General features: G+C 41.1%; 1 pseudogene; it reads right to left on the reverse strand.

Annotated features, from left to right (window-relative positions):
- Window positions 1-1296: 1296 nt before the first annotated feature.
- On the reverse strand, window positions 1297-1698 carry LOC111147923 (annotated as a pseudogene).
- Between the last annotated feature and the right edge of the window lie 15148 nt (window positions 1699-16846).

Here is a 16846-nt window from a genome sequence, read left to right on the forward strand (position 1 = left end):
CCATCTCTGAAACATCATAATGTTGCTTTTTTAAAAAAGATTTTATTTATTTATTTGAGAGAGAGAGAGCAAGTGCAAGGGAGGGAACAGAGGGAGAGGGACAAGCAGACTCTGCTGAGCACGGAGCCCAATGCAGGTCCTCATCCAATGACCCTCAATCATGACCTGAGCTGAAATCATCAGATGTCTAACCAACTTAGATACCCAAGTGTCCCCAAAATGTTTCTTTATCATATAAACATCACATTCATCCTGCATGATTATTTTTTAAAGATTTTATTTATTATTTGAGGGTGAGCATGGGGCGAGGGGCATGAAGTGGGGAGAAGCAGCGGGAGAAGGAGCAGCAGACTCCCACTGAGCAGGGAGCCCAACGTGGGGCTCCATCCCAAGACCCGGAGGTCGTGACCTAAGGGAAAAGCAGATGATTAACTGACTGAGTCACCCAGGTGCCCCATGCATGATTTTTTAAAAAATTAACATTACTGGGCTACAATTTACATAAAATGTATCCATTTAACCTATACATTGTGATGCACTTAGATAAATGATACACCCTCATTATTTATTTACTTATTTGAGAGAAAGAGTAAGAGCACAAGCAGGAGGGAGGGTCACAGGGAGAGGGAGAAGCCAACTCGGCTAAGCAGGGAGACTGACATGGGGCTCCATCCCAGGACCCTGGGATCTTGAGCTGAGCATTAGGCAGACACTCAACTGACTGAGCCACCCAGGAGTCCCTCTGCATGGTTTCTGATTTGGAGAAATGGGTGACCTGAGTTCAATCCTAAACTGGTCACTTACTAGCCGTGTGACCTTGGGTAAGCTACCTTAACTTCTCAAAGCCTTGATTTGTTTCCCTGTAAAATGAGGATGATGATCTCATGTAACTGTAAAGGTACAGTGAAATAATGAACAGTTAGTGTCCGGAATATAGCCTATTTTCAATTCACCTTTTATTACTAGATGAGATAAAAAACAAAAGCGCCGTATCCTAGCCACTAGACCACCAGGAAGTTGGCGAGATAAAAAATGAACTTCATATTTCTAAAAGTTCTACCTGGGGTCTTTCAAATAGAGATCTATGAACTCATCATTTCTTCCTCACTTCTGACTATTCACCATATTCATTTCTTTTATTATTTTTCTTTTTGACAGATCCTGTCTCATGTTTCTTTGTACAAATAGCACAGGAGGACACTAGCCCCATGCAAGCAGAAGCCCAGGGAGGGCGTGGGTATAACACCAGAACTCGTATCCTCACATTGGCAGACACACGCGTCTACACTAGAGCCTTTATGGAGGGTTGGGAGCACCTTTGGGAGCCTGAGCCACAGGCATAGCCTGGGCCTTGGTTAGAGCCTTGGACTTTGGCTGGTTGAGGCCAAAGGTTGAGACCCTTGGCAATACAGCACCCACACGTTTCCTAAGCTTGGGGTGAGCCATGTAGGCAAGTTGACTGAGCTTACACCTACAGCCATTTAGTATGCTGGGTCTGATCTCCTTGGGCTTGACTAGGGCCTTCACAGCCTCAGCACATGCTCTCACGGCCTTGGTGGAGTTGTCCTGCACCTTCTTCAGGCTCTTCTTGTTATGCTTCCTGGCAAAGCACATGTTCCTCAGGAACTCAGTGTCTATCCTCTTAAGAGATTCTGATCTTTGTGACCAGGGTTTTTTTAAATGCTGTTTCTGTGCCATTTTTGTGACTGGTTGTCTATGGTACAGTTCTTGGACTTGGCCATGTCTGCATGAAGCCTGCAGCTCCTGAACTGTCTGGGACTCCCATATTCATTTATTCCTTATGTCAGAGGCAGAAGCAACACTGGAGAAACAGCATGATCTTGTATCTCATTTGCCCACAACCCTCAGAATTTTCATGGTATCCTTGTTAGCACTGACAGGCATATATGGTTGTGTGCACCGTTCACTCTACCATCAATCACTGCCGAATAATTTCTAAAAGTACAAAGTTTCAGAATGAATAGGTAGTTATAAAGTAAGTCTCACAACTACATATTTCTTTAGGCAAAAATTCACAGAAGCTAAACGATAGCTTCTATAATTGTTCAAGTACAATTCTAAGCACTTGAACCAGGTGTTTTTTTCTCTTTTAAACTCCCTACAAGTGTGTTAGGCAATGTTATTCAGCATCTGAGAACATAGGCAAACAACTGTATGTGCTCAATCACCTAGCTTCATTTTGATCACAAGGGCTTACTCCAGTGAGCAACTTGTGAATACAAACTGCCGTCAGACATGGAGAAACACAGATGACAGTGGCTTTATGCTGTTCTTCTATATGCCTGGGATATATATTTGTTGGAAGTCCCCCTCCCCCCCCCACTATCTTTAAGGTACCTGAAAGGAACTCTGAAAACATCAATACCCCATTTTCCTGCTTCCTACCTGCATTTCTCTAAATAATCCGACCTGAACTTGGTCTGCAAGTATTAGGACTGGTGTGAACTGTAATTAACAGGCATCCTGTTAGCTGTAATTAATTAAAAGGCAGTTTGAAATTAGCAATACTTTGATGGTGATTCCAGCCATTTGTATTTTTTAACTGAACTCACTTCAAAAAAACTTTAGTACTGTTATGTCCTTACTCCCTGATTTTTCTTAGGCTAGGCACTTCGCAAATCCAGGGGCACTCTACTTTCAACAATCTACTTCCCTCTTGTCACTTCCACTTGGGTGGGGTTGGCGCATGAGGAGGAAGAAGTGCCCAAACGGTTCTTCAGGATCCCCCCCCCCCCGCCCCCCAGATTCTCAATGCAGAGATGCGCCCGGGAGAAAGCGACTCAACCCTCCGCCTCCGGATGATCAGGCCCAGACGCGGCCCTAATGAGGAAATACCCTGGGTTGTCCGGTCCCAGTCTCTGCCAGGCCTTCGGATCCTGCAACCCCCCGCAGCACCGAGGTGGAGATGGAACAGGGGAGGAGGAAGAAAAGGAAGTGCCCCCATCGAAGCTCCGCCCCCCCCCCCCCGGCCGGCTTGGGCCCCAAGGAGGCGTGTCCTCAAGGGCGGAAGCAGAGGGCGGGCGGAACCTCGTTGTAGTGGATATTCACTGCGTGGGGAATCAGCGAGGCGGGGATGGTGGGGGTCATCATACTTCCCCAAAATGGTTGGTCAAGCTACACCAGTCCGCGCGGTAAGCGGACACACGGACACACACACACACACACACACACACACACACACACACACACCCTTTATCCAGAGGAGAAGGCACTCGCGGAGCTTCCCATCCTGTCACAGAGCCTAAGTGACCAATGTGGGTCTCAGCCAGATACGAGGCAATCGGAGTAGCTTCTGTTTTCATTCTCACTTTCCCGATGGGTCTGCAGACTTGGGATTGGAGAAAGTGGCGGGGGCCAGCCCTGGTGTCACCGTCTCCGCTCCCAAACCGGCCTCCTAACTGCGGCAAGCGAGGGGATACAAAACACCATTCTACTCCCAAGATTTCCACCTCTAAACAGTATGGGATAAAATGAAATGTACTGGGGTGATGATAAGTAACTGAAGTATTCCTGGCCCCCAATTACCTAAAAATATTGTTCTAGTTAAGGGGTTAACTTTTCTTCTTTTAAGTAGATAACTGGACACTTAAAAATACATACCAGATGTGGTGGCTAGGTTAGCTTGAAAGCAGCTGGACAGGGGCACCTCAAGGAAAGCAAAAACAAGATTCTCCCTCCCTCCCAAGTTGTTAAAATGTGACATGGCTCCACTCTCCTTGCAAATGATCGGTGTTTTCAGAGAATTCAATTTTTCTGGCTTTGGAACAGCTTCTTAACTGAATTCCTCCGCGTTTAACTTAAGTCTTGATTGTGTCATCTACCCCAATGCTGGACCAGAGTGAAAGGACCAAAGGAGACTAATGAGCCTTTAAAGGGTGGGGGGTGGTGGTATATAATTGTCTTTGCAAAGCATACTTTAACTGAAAAACTATAAGAGCAAAATTAAAGCACCCCGACATTTGATATTCCTAAAGACAAGCACTCAAAACAATGCACAAATTCTGGACTAAGCCACACCCAGGTTGGCAGCAGCTTTCTGTTGGTTTCCCCTTTCTCCATACCTGTTATGGTGCTGACAACTGCTAAAAGGACAGTGAGTGGTTTGATCAATTCTTTAAGGATGTTCCACTCAGTAGCCAGTGGAAACCCACTAACACAGCATCTCTTCCCATACCTCATAAACCACAACCACATTGTCTTTGATCACTGGCTCTGAACAGACTCTAAAATAACTCCTTTGAAAATATAATATGAATCATTCAGAGACTAATAAAGTAAAAGAATCTTCCTAGAGAATAAGAAAAAAATATAAACCAAACCAAAACAAAAAATACCTCAGCTTACTTATCTGAAGCATTCTTCAGCTTCTGTAACTGCAAAATATGTTTGGTTTAGCAGCTCTTTCTGCCCATGGATCTTGTCTTCATGCTTTAATAAAACCACCTTTTTTGCACCAAAAAATAAATAAATGAATAAATAAAGTTTGGTTTAACCGACCAAATTCTGTGCTAGATCCAGGGAAAAAAAATATATATCACAGACACTAATAGGGAAGATGGGCCTATTAATAAAAAAACAACTAATTCAATGTTACATGTTTAATAAAAACATATATTAAGTACAAAAGTAGTCTAATAGAAGGAGTGACTAATTCTACAAATTTATGGGGATCAGTGTATAAGGAAAGATTTGACTCAGGAATGATGTCCATTGAGGGGGTATTTGAAACAAAGAAACATAAGCAGAAATCTTAAAAAAAAAAAGCTCAGGAGGTAGACATTAATAAATGATCACAAAATGCTGACTGACAACACAGAAGAAATTAAAATATAAAGAGGCACAGAATTCTATTAATTTTAAATTGGCAGCAAAAAGATTAGTTGAAAAATGGGGTGAGAGGGAAGAGAACTCCTTTTACTCAAATCTTAAGTAATACAGAAATTAAAATAAGAGCCCTTTAGAATTATAGTCCAGGCAAAACCAGCGTTGTTACATGGGTATATATTTCTCCAGGTTATGTATTTGGAATTTGTTTTCTATAAATATAGACTCTCTAAACATTGAGGCAATACAGGAAAATCTCTGAATGTGCTGGCTTTGGTGGTCTGGTGTTGGCTGGGCCAGAATGCAGGATTCACCACTTCCCACTTGGGAAGTTACTCCTCTTTATTTCAGTTTTCCCCTCTGTAAAATAGGTCTATAACTTTATGAACTGTCACTGAAGATTTAAATGTCAGAAGGGACTTCTTGTGCATGGGAAAGAACCCAAAAAGCTTCTTGTTTTTTAACTGATATTTAAATTTATTAGTGTTATAAATTTTAAGCCTAGCTGGTATTAAGTATGTAAACACAAATCTCAAATTCATTTATAAATCTATCAGTTTTATGTTAAAAATGAAACACTTTCACTTGTTCTTTGCTTCATACTCAGTGAACTAATTTGACATAGTAAACTGGCCATATAAACACTATTATAAATGCAATAGAATTTTCTTTTTTTTTTTTTAAAGATTTTATTTATTTATTTGTCAGAGAGAGAGAGAGAGAGAGAGAGCGCGCGCACAGGCAGACAGAGTGGCAGCAGAGGCAGAGGGAGAAGCAGGCTCCCTGCCGAGCAAGGAGCCTGATGTGGGACTCGATCCCAGGACGCTGGAATCATGACCTGAGCTGAAGGCAGCAGCTTAACCAACTGAGCCACCCAGGCGTCCCGCAATAGAATTTTCTTAAGCATTACATATTAAAGTAACAAAAGCATCCAAATCCAAAAAATCAAACTGTCTTACACATTTGCAGTTTATAAACTTAGTTTATTAAATTCCCTTAAAATATGTCAAAAGCACACATTGCTGTATCTGATTGTCTCGCGTATTTCATGCCCCTAACAAGGCAGATTTACACTCTAAATCATCATGGCCCATTTTCTGCCTAGTCCAGAGCACTGACAGTATTCCTATCAATACTCCATGAGCACTGAAAGGACACCGGTTAGAAGAGCCGGCTGCTAGCCAGACTGCTCTGCTACTAACTGGCTGTGTGACCTTGGTTAAGTCATGTAACTGTTTGTGCCTCTGCTTTATCACCTGAAAGTGGGGGTAGCAATAGTACACAACTCCCAGAGTTGCTGTGAGCCTTACCTGAGTTAGTGCACGCAAAGCACTTAAAACAGTGTCGGGAGGGTACTAAGTGCTCAACAAATGTTAAAGTGTTAGTGTAAATTTTCTAGATCAAATTCTCTTAGGCATCTGTGCAGCATAAAAATCAAACCTATACATTAAGTCAAATTCACTTAATCAATGAAATATTCACTACACCCCTAATTGGTCAAATCCTAAATATTTCAAAAAGGATGCCTGGGTGGCTCAGTCTGTTAGGTGTCTGCCTTCAGGCTCAGGTCATGATCCCGGGGTCCTGGGATCAAGCCCGACATGTAGTGGACTCCCTGCTCCATGGGGAGTCTGCTTCTCCCTCTCCCTCTATCCACCGCCCCCTGCCCTGCTTGTGTGTGCCTGCATGCATGTTCTCTCTCTCTCAAATAAATAAAATCTTTAAAAAATATATATTTCAATTAAAAATCAGTCTATTGTCACAGTTTTCCCCCAATCTGTGAGACTCTCTAAAATATTCCAAGTATCTTAAATACAGAAAATATGTACACAGGCAACACAGTGAGTTATAAGTTTGTTACTACATCTTGTAAATAGAAGGCGGCATTAAAATGATGCTAATTTCATCAGCATGTGTGTATTAGTGGGGCCACAATCATTATCCAGTGACATTATCCAAGGAAGAAGACAGTAGATTTATCTTGGCACTATTAATCTGAAATGTTCAGGGTTCAGTCAAAAATGTGAGATTGGGGTTATGGTTTGGGGGTTTTGGTCAAAGATTCCAGACAGGGGAAGGTTAGGTGGGAGAGGAAGGAGTGCACCTTCTGAAGGTTCTACCGGGTCTGCCAGTCCCAGCTTGTAATCACTGGGAACTTGTAATAGCTTGTAACAGCTGGGAACTGCCTGCCCTGTGGTAGGAACTCAAAGCATTTCAGATGGGATTTATTTTTATAACTTAGGGCATCATCTATCCCCTGCAAGTTTTACCTTTGCCTGATTTTTATGGTAACTACTTTCAACTTTTTCCTGCTTGATTTGAGAGGATGGAATTGTACACCTTCCCACTGGAGAGTTCAGATAATCTCTTTGTTTTTGAAGTTAATTAAATTCTTCACCTCTTTTATATTTACTTTGTTATCTGTCATATAAACAGATTAGTGCCATTATGACATCATAGGATTGTCGTAAACCTTAAATGAAATTTTGTGAATCACAATGTTGGGTATATAGTAAGTGGTCAGTAGATGTTAACTATTATTATGTGGTTATTTTTTTCAACTTTTTCTTTAAAAATTTTCACATTCCCTAAGTATTTTATTAAAATGCAAAAGAAGAGTGTCTTTCAATCAAAACTCAAACTTGTACCACCTTATGGTAAGACACCGTGTTAATTTCCTGTTGCTGTTACAACAAATTGCCATAAACTCAGGGACTTAAAAAACCCCACAAATTTATTATCTTACAGTTCTGGAGGTCAGAAATCGAAAAAGTTCTTACTAAACTAAGATCAAGGTGTTGGCAGTGCGCTGCATTCCTTTCTGGAAGCTCTCAGGGAGAATCCATTTCCCTGCCTTGTCCAACTTCTAAAGGCCACCTGCCTTCCTTGGCTCATGGTCTTTTCCTCCAGCAATAGTATCAATCCGACCGCTGCTTTTGTTGATATATTTTCTTTTGACTCTGACTCTCTCTTTAAGGACCCCTGTAATTTCTCTGGGCTCACCTGGATGATCCAGGATAATCTCCCTACCTCAAGATCGTTAATTTAAATCATAACTGCAAAATCTCTTTGCTAAGGTAACCTGTCCACAGATTTCAGGAATTAGGACCTGGTTGCCAGGTATGAGGACCAGCCATTATTCTGCCTGCCACAGATACTATTCCTGAAATTACTGATGATGAACCCAAAGTTGGCATCATCAAAAGGATGGTATCAGCAAAAGGATGAAAAAAAAGATTATTTCACTGTCCTTTAAATAGACCTGCATCAAATGCTAAGAGCATTTGAAGACAAACCCTTTGGCCATTTGTCTCCTTAGAATTGGGCAAATTTTTAAATCTGAAGGGTTTTAAGTTCCAGGTATTCCAGGTATTATATGTCATATAAATATTTATATACAGTATCATCTCATCTCTCCAGAACATGGCAACATGTTTCTGAGCTGCTAAAATTTAGGAAGTGCATGTGAATGTACATGCACACACACAAGCTGTCCCGAATAGCTAAAACAGCTGACAAAATGTTGTACCAAGACTCCCATGTTTCACTCACAAGAAAAGCTTAGACTTACACTCAGATACCACCAATTGACATATGTTCTATTTTTTTTTAAAAGATTTTATTTATTTGACAGAGATCATAAGTAGGCAGAGAGGCAGGCAGAGAGAGAGGAGGAAGCAGGCTCCCCGCTGAGCAGAGAGCCCGATACGGGGCTCGATCCCAGGACACCGGGATCATGACCTGAGCCGAAGTCAGAGGCTTTAACCCACTGAGCCACCCAGGCGCCCCGACATATGTTCTATTAAGCCTATCTTATTTCCAATCCTTGGCTGACTTGAAGTAGGAAATTAGAAGGGCAAGACAGAAAGATCTAGGCAGGTAAAGTGACAGAACTAAGAAGACCTGAAGAAACATATCTCAGTCAATAATCTGCCTTGTTTATATGACATAATCAAATGAAATAAAATTATGCTGAATCTGTATATTTAAGTCAAGAAAGTATGGTGGGGAATAAGGGGTGTTTTAAGTAGAATCTATTAGTTTGAAAACTTTTCAACTTCGCTTCTTCATATATATATTTTTAAAAAGACTATTTGATATCTAGACTCCTGTTTATGATAAAATTCTATGATTTCAGGTGACAACAATAGCTTATCACCAAGGAGACAATCAGAAGTGCTAAGTATTCTGGAATGCACTTGTTTATTATATTTATTATGATGACAACTGCTACAATGAATCTAGCATTTTATCATCACTTAAACACCTCCACTGCCTAGGACAATTAAGAGTAGGCAGGCAGGGCAATGTGCTCCATTAGAGTCAAAGGCATTACTTTTTCACAGCCATAACATAACTAATATTTGATGCTTTAATCTAACCAGCAGTTAATAAACTTGTGCCAAGTATTGTGTTAAGTGCTAAGTCTTCATGAGAAATGAGCTTATTTTCATGTTTCATGAGACAGATGGAGCACAATAATTACATCAAAATTTTAAAATATGTAAACATTTTGATCCAGAAATTTCTCCCACAACCTGTCCAACAGAAAGTTTCATGCAAGTGCTCAAATGTATCTGTGCAAAGATGCTTCCTTATGCATGCTGTTTGTAACAGTAAAACACTGGAAATGATCTATACAACCATCAATAGAATGAGAAAGACCTATATATACCAACATGTAAAGATGGCAAGATATAGTACTGGAGCACCTGGGTGGCTCAGTTGGTTAAGCATCTGCCTTTAGCTCAGGTCATGATCTCCAGGTGCTGGGATCGAGCCCCATGTCTGCTCCCAGCTCAGTGGGGAGTCTGCTTCTCTCTATCCCTCTGCCTCTCTCCCTGCTTGTGCTCTCTTTAGCTCTCTCTCTCTCTCAAATGAATAAATAAAATCTTTAAAAAATAAAATAAAACATGTTTTCCAAGAATTTGGACTAGATAAGGTGTTTCATCTGTGGTTTTCTGACCCAGTAGCTAGAAACTGAACTTTCACTCAGTTTCCCCTTTCTTTATTCTGGTTGGTTACGGCTTTCAACAAAGCTTTTCCCCTGAGCTTGTTCTTTAAGAGCCCTGAATTCAGAACATGGGATAATAGTGAGTGCACACATGCCAATTTGTTTACTGAGAGTCTCTCAGAGGAAATCATGTGCATCTGTCTGTTTACTTTTCCTTGGAACCTAGAAGGTCACCTCTAAAAATAATCTCGCTCAGTGTCAGAGCTTCCGTGACACAGAGGTACATGCCTCACATGCTCTCCGCAGTTAGTGCCCTATGCCAGGCATATCCAGTTCCCACCTCCCAGCTGAGCTGTCCAGTTACTAATTTAATTTAATCATGGGCACAAAAGAAGCCCTTCAAAAAATAATACACACCTTTTCTCATGGCTGTCACTCTACACTAGTGATATTGAACGTTTAAATGTTGGTTGGCGTTTGTATTTCTTCTTCTGTGATATTCTGAAGGATATATGAAGAGAATTTCTCAACCAGAGCCCATGCTATGGTTACCTGACTTTGCAACAGGCACATTTTGGGGGGCCTAACCAGCCTTTACCTCTTCTGGTAAGGCCCTGAAGCTCTGTTGGAATGGGCAGTCCTGAGAAACGATGCTTGTACCTGGGGAACATGCTCCATTTGCCCTGGCCTTTACCTCATTACTCCCAGCTTGCACCTTTTCAATAACCCCTGCTGGGCTGGGACCCATTTTGTGAGTGGGGCAAGTGAAGAGAAAGAGAGAAATAAGTTAGAAGTCTGCTGTCCAAGTCAGAAATATTAAAAGGCCAATGACATGGGCAGAAGAGAAATGAATAGAAAGATGGTAACGGAAGAGTTGGAATCTATGGAATTTTATAGCTGATTGGATCTAGGGTGCAAAGGAGTTCCTCATGTTCTGGAAATTTCCTAGACTTATGCCATTATGGAGGAGATATCCCATATTGGACTCTGAAGTCATCCTCTTGTCTCTCCAGGGACCAGGGCAACAACTGTTTGCAATCTAATCTTCGATTGTTCACTTCCATTGATTCCTTTCCATTTAACCTTATTCAAGAATATCTCACATTTAAAAAACAAAACAAACAAAAACTAACCTTTCCCCTTGAGAGGTTGTGGGAAGAGTAAGCTACTAACATCCTCACCTTAAATGTAGGGAGTCAAGAAGTGCTGTGATTAGGGGCACCTGGGTGGCTCGGTGGGTTAACCTCTGCCTTTGGCTCAGGTCATGGTCTCAGGGTCCTGGGATCCAGCTGGCATTGGGCTCTCTGCTCTGTAGGGAGCCTGCTTACCCTCCTCTTTCTGCCTGCCTCTCTGCCTACTTGTGATCTCTCTCTGTCAAATAAATAAATAGAATCTTAAAAAAAAAAAAAAGAAAGAAATGCTGTGATTAATGGAATGAAAAATAGAGCTTATGTAGGTTTTGTGGCCAGTGGATGGTGACACAACCACTTTGGATGACAAAGAAGAGAGAGGTATAAGTGAACTAAATTCTCATTTAGCATAGCAGAAAGTTAGTAGATAATGTCTAAGGCTGATAAACCAAGAAACAGTCATTAGGAGGTTATTAGTGATAAGGAGGTTACCACAACACAGAAGCAGTTCAAAGTGTTTGCTTCTGGGCTAGCAAAGAGTCGCTCAGGGGACTGTTGCTTTTATTTATTTATTTATTTATTTATTTAACCATCTGCATATATTTCTTTGATGACGGTTTAAAAACTTTTTTGGGGGGGGACGCCTGAGTAACTCAGTCAGTTGAGTGTCTGTCTTCAGTGGGTCATGACCCCAGGGTCCTATGATAGAGTCCTACATCAGGTTCCCTGCTCAGTGGGGAGACTGCTTCTCCTTATGCCTCTCTCTCTGCTCACGCTCTGCCTCTCTCAAATAAATAAAATAAATAAATAAAATAAATAAGATCTAATAAATAAATCTAATAAATAAATAAATAAATAAATTTTTTACCCTTTTTTTTCAATATGGTAGAGAGAGGCCTTAAAAAAATCCTCCCTAACCTTATATCTCATGGTTTACCACTGTCTTTCCTCTTCCTGAAGATATATTCCTTTTTCTTTTTTTTTTTTAAAACTAAGCTCTATGCCCAATGTGGAGCCCAAGGTAGGGCTCAAATTCACCACAAGGAGCTCAAGACCTGAGTAGAGATCAAGAGTTGAACACTCAACCCACAGAGCCACCCACACCCCCCAAGATACATTCCTTAATATATAATAATAGTGGTGGTAGCTAACATTTACTGAATTATTGTTGTGTCATGTGCTGTGCTCATTGCTTTACTTTCATCATCTCGTTTAATCTTTACAGTGAACTTATTGCAAATAGATTTTTAAAAAATTATTTTTATTAACACATAATGTATTATTTGCCCCAGGGGTACAGGTCTGTGAATCATCAGGCTTACACATTTCACAGCACTCAACATAGCCCATACCCTCCCCAATATCCATAACCCAACCACCCTATCCCTATTTCCCCACCCCTCAGCAATGCTCAGTTTGTTTTTGGGAGATTAAGAGTCTCTTATGGTTTGTTTCCCTCACAATCCCATGCAAACAGATATTTTGAAGGAGTTTTCTTTTCTTTTCTTTTTTTAAAGTTTTATTCATTTAAGTAATCTCTACACCCAACATGAAGCTCAAACTTGAAGGAGTTTTCTAGGCTCACCATCTACATTTGCTTACCATCCAGTCTCCCCTCACCCCACTACAGACTGGCTTAGATTGCTCTCAGAAAATACACCCATAACCTCCCTACTGTTGAAACTAGTTATACTGTCAGCATCTTTACCTCTACTCCTATCTTCCCTTTGCTTATACAAGACTACACTTTTTCGGTTTTTCCTCCTGCTTCTCTGGCTTCTTCTCAGTCTCTTTGAAGGTCTTTCTTCTACTTAACTCCTAAATGTTTGTGTGTCTCAGTTCCTTCTTCAACCCACTTTTCCCCTCCTTTTATATCTTTTGGAGTATTCATATACCCCTACTGCTTAAGTTACCATTGATGAAACTCAAACCTCTGCTTCTATCCCAACAGTTCCTTCTCCTCAGCCACAAACCTGTAGATCACTGTCTATCAGACAGCCTGCTCTGGGTGTCCCACTGGCACCTCGCTTCCACATGTCTCAAGTGAAATGCATCAATATTCCTTCATACTTGCCCTTTCTTGTCTATCTCTCTAATGACTCTATCATCCACACAGTTGCCCACTTCATAACATGAATATTGATATATTCATAATATGAATATGATAACATTCATAACATGAATATTATTCTTGATTCTTTAGCTATTTTCCACATCTATCAACATCTAATCAACCGCCAAGTCCCATGCAGTCTCCAACCTGGATTTCCTTCTACCCCTCCTTATCTAGGGAGCCATTGCCTTAATTTGCACTGTCATCATCTCTTACCTGGACTGTGGCCTTCACCTGCTAATGGGTTTCCCTGCTTTCTCTTCTTTAGTTCCCTCTAGAGTCCATTCTCTACCTTCTAGCCAGAGAGATTCTTTTTCTTTATTTTATTTTTTTTTAAGATTTTATTTATTTATTTCACAGAGAGAGATCACAAGTAGGCAGAGAGGCAGGCAGAGAGAGAGAGGAAGGGAAGCAGGCTTCCTGCTGAGCAGAGAGACCGATGCGGGTGCCCCGAGATTCTTTTTCATATGCAAATCTCATATGCAAATCTCCTCTGTTAAAAGGATCTAATGGTTTCCTGCACCCTCAACCTACATTCCAGCTGGCCTTGCTTACCTCTGCCTCACGCTACCTCTGGTTTGGCTCCAGACACCCTGAACTGTGAGCAGCCTTCCAACTCTCCCCGTTTCAGGCATTTGTTCTCACTACAACCTCTGCCTGAGATCATGCTTCCTAACCCAGTTCTCTTCCTTTGTGATTCTTATTAGTCTTTCTTGGTTCAGCAGAGATATTTTCTCTTTGGTAGAGACTTTTCTGACCCCAAAGCCCAAGTTAGGTTCCCCCACTGTGCATTCCCATTGGACCTTATCATAGCACTATCATATCATTGAATTTACCTGTATCTTTTCTGTCTCTCTCACTGAAGTGCAAACCGTTAGGGGGTAGATGGTATATTACCCGTCCTGGCAGAAAGCATCAATTCACTGATTGAATTATGGGAGGTGGTCCTATGGATTAGAAAGAAAATGGAGTCCCGATTCAGATAGACCTAGATTTTGGTTTCTTCTTCTTCTGAGTCCTTTATTCCTCCTAGATATAAAATGTAGATCGCAGTTCCTTCCTCACAGAGTAGTTGTGAAGATAAAATGAAGGACCTAGTACAAGATGTGGCCACAGGAGCTTGGAGTCAGTGTGTGTTCTCTTCCCTCACTGACAGCAACCTAGGAACCTGGTTTGAGGGGAATAAGCATGAATTCAGAGGTGGGTCATGTGGGAGGAGGGGCCAGAAAGGAGCAGTAGGTTGGGCTTGAAGCTGAAGTGGAAGCTGGATAGGTTTGGGAGCTATCAGTTTAGGAGAACTGAGTTTAGGAGTAAATGAGATTGTGCCCAGGGAAGGTTCAGGCCTAGGGAGCAGTTGAGACATTTGCCTTTGCAAAAAGCAGGAGGAGGAGAAGGAGGAGTTGGAATAGTCTGTAGGATGTTAGAGGAAAACCAGGATGAGGAGGAAGAAGTAACAGTGTCAGACACTGCAGAGGTTAAGGAGAAAGTGCCCCTCAGCATGAACTTAATGAGGTCATTGATGTCCTTGGAAAGACTGTTGATGACTGCTTTGTGTGGTTAATCATTTGTTCTAGTTCAGAGTAGAAGGGGGAAGGGCATGTAGGACTTGGAGTTCCAGAGCAAAAGCCATCTGAATAGATAAGGGGAAGGGAAGAACCAAAGATAATAGTAGCCGCAAACAGTGTTCATAAATTAACCGCAGGGCTGTGCTGGGGTGCATGCAAGTACCCAGATGCTGGGCCCTTCCCTACTTCTCACTGCCATCCTCATCAGTTCCTGCCCCGCTTAAGAATACCAAGGAATAACCAGGCACAGGTGGCAGAGAGTGGTGGAAGCATATAGAAAGCATATACAGAGACTTAGTTTTCAAATAACTATCATTCATTCTTTTCTGTGTGGCAGGCATTGTGCTCAATGTCTTGTGCACATTCCCTCTCTTACTACTCACAACAATCCTTTAAAATACTGTCACCAATTTGTTAATGAGAAAACTAAGGCTCAGAGAAGTAAATTAACCAGCTGGAAGTCAACCAGTCCATCTAGACCTGCATAGTCCCTTAACACTTTGCACTGATGGAATGTTCTCTATCTGTGCTAACGTTTGTCACTAGCCACACATGGCTAATGAGCAGTTGAAATGTGGCTACTGTGATTGAAAAACTAAATTTTAAATTTTATTTAATTTTAAATTTAAAAACTGATACTTGATTCAGTTATTGGGAAATTTTAAATACGTTTTGAACAACTTAGTCTATGAAACTACTCTTTCCATTTAAAGTTTTGTGAAATCTAAATACAGTGAGCATCTGAATTGTTATTTACTATACATGTAATTAGCTTATTAATTTTTAATTGGCTACATGTTGAAATGACAATATTTTTTGTATGTTGGTTTAAGTAATTATATTTTTAAATTAATTTCACCTATTTTTAGAAAACAAATTTTAATGTGGCTACTAGAAACATGTTTATTAAATGCGTGGCAGGTGTTGTATTTCTGTTGGACAGCCTTGTTCTAGAGGCAGGGTCCTGGCACTAACAGAAGCTCCCATTAAGTGGTGGGGTTAGAAGCCCTTCCCCACCTCTTATTACTCTAGGCCTCTTCATTCTTTCTTCCCCTCCATCCTTCCTATTCTTCTTGCCCTTGATATACGGAAGGTATTAACTATCCAATTATACCCCTCAAGAGTGTTCAATTTTAAAATTTTAAAAAAGATTTTATTTATTTATTTGAGAGACATTGAGAGAGAAAGAGCACAAGCATGAGGGGAGAGGTCAGAGGAAGAAGCAGACTCCCCGCTGAGCCGGGAGCCCAACATGGGACTCGATCCTTTGACTCCAGGATCATGACCTGAGATGAAGGCAGTTCCTTAGCCAACTGAGCCACTCAGGCTCCCCAAGAGTGTTCAATTTTAAAAGATGGGAGAGATAATGTGGATATTTCACATGAAGGAGTGACTCACTGTCATTGTATTTCATATCTTGGTGAGGAAGGTATTTGGCCTTCTGGAAATTTCTGTTGATAGGTACCAGTGACATCCTTCGTGGACTTCCACTGTCTCCATTTACATGTTCTGACCATATTAGTACTCACAGTTGTCAAAACTTGAACCCTGTTTTTATGGTTACAAAGTCTGTACATATAGGAAATGATAAGTTCTGCTTATGTATATAGTTGATCCCTTATCTGGGAGGGATATGTTCTGAGATCCCCAGTGGATGCTTGAAACCACAGATAGTATAGAACCTTATACACTGTGTGTCTCCCTATGTATACATACCTATGATCAAGCTTAATTTATAAATTTGGCAAAGTAAGAGATTAACAATCTTACTGCAATAAAATAATTGTAACAATTATTGTAATAAGTTATATAAGTGTGCATATGTGTCTTACTCTCACAATACCTTATTGTACTGTATGCACCTTTTTTTGTGATAACTGAGATGATAAGATGCCTATGTGATAAGATAAAGTGAGGTGAATGACCCAGGCTTGTGACACAGCATTAGGCTGCTACTGACACGACCATTGTCAGGAGGAGGATCGTGTGCTTGCATGGGTAACTGAAACCATGGAAAGCAAAACTGCAGCTAAGGGGGGACTACTCTAAATGCTACTCTCCCTATTCTTAAAAACATGCCTTTCTAAGGAGTTGAAGGGATCTGCAGCTGCAAACCCGTCTTGTTCAAGCCATAAATCAGAGCTGTCAAAGCTGCATAAGGGACTAAAATGCTAAAGATTGTACATCTCTAAAGTTGGCTCTCTGGAGCCCCTCTTAAAAGGATGTGTGGTAGAATCCC

The sequence above is a fragment of the Enhydra lutris genome, unplaced genomic scaffold (genome assembly GCF_002288905.1).
Source record: "Enhydra lutris kenyoni isolate GAN:26980312 unplaced genomic scaffold, ASM228890v2 scaffoldscaffold18, whole genome shotgun sequence".
Classification (NCBI taxonomy): Eukaryota; Metazoa; Chordata; class Mammalia; order Carnivora; family Mustelidae; genus Enhydra; species Enhydra lutris.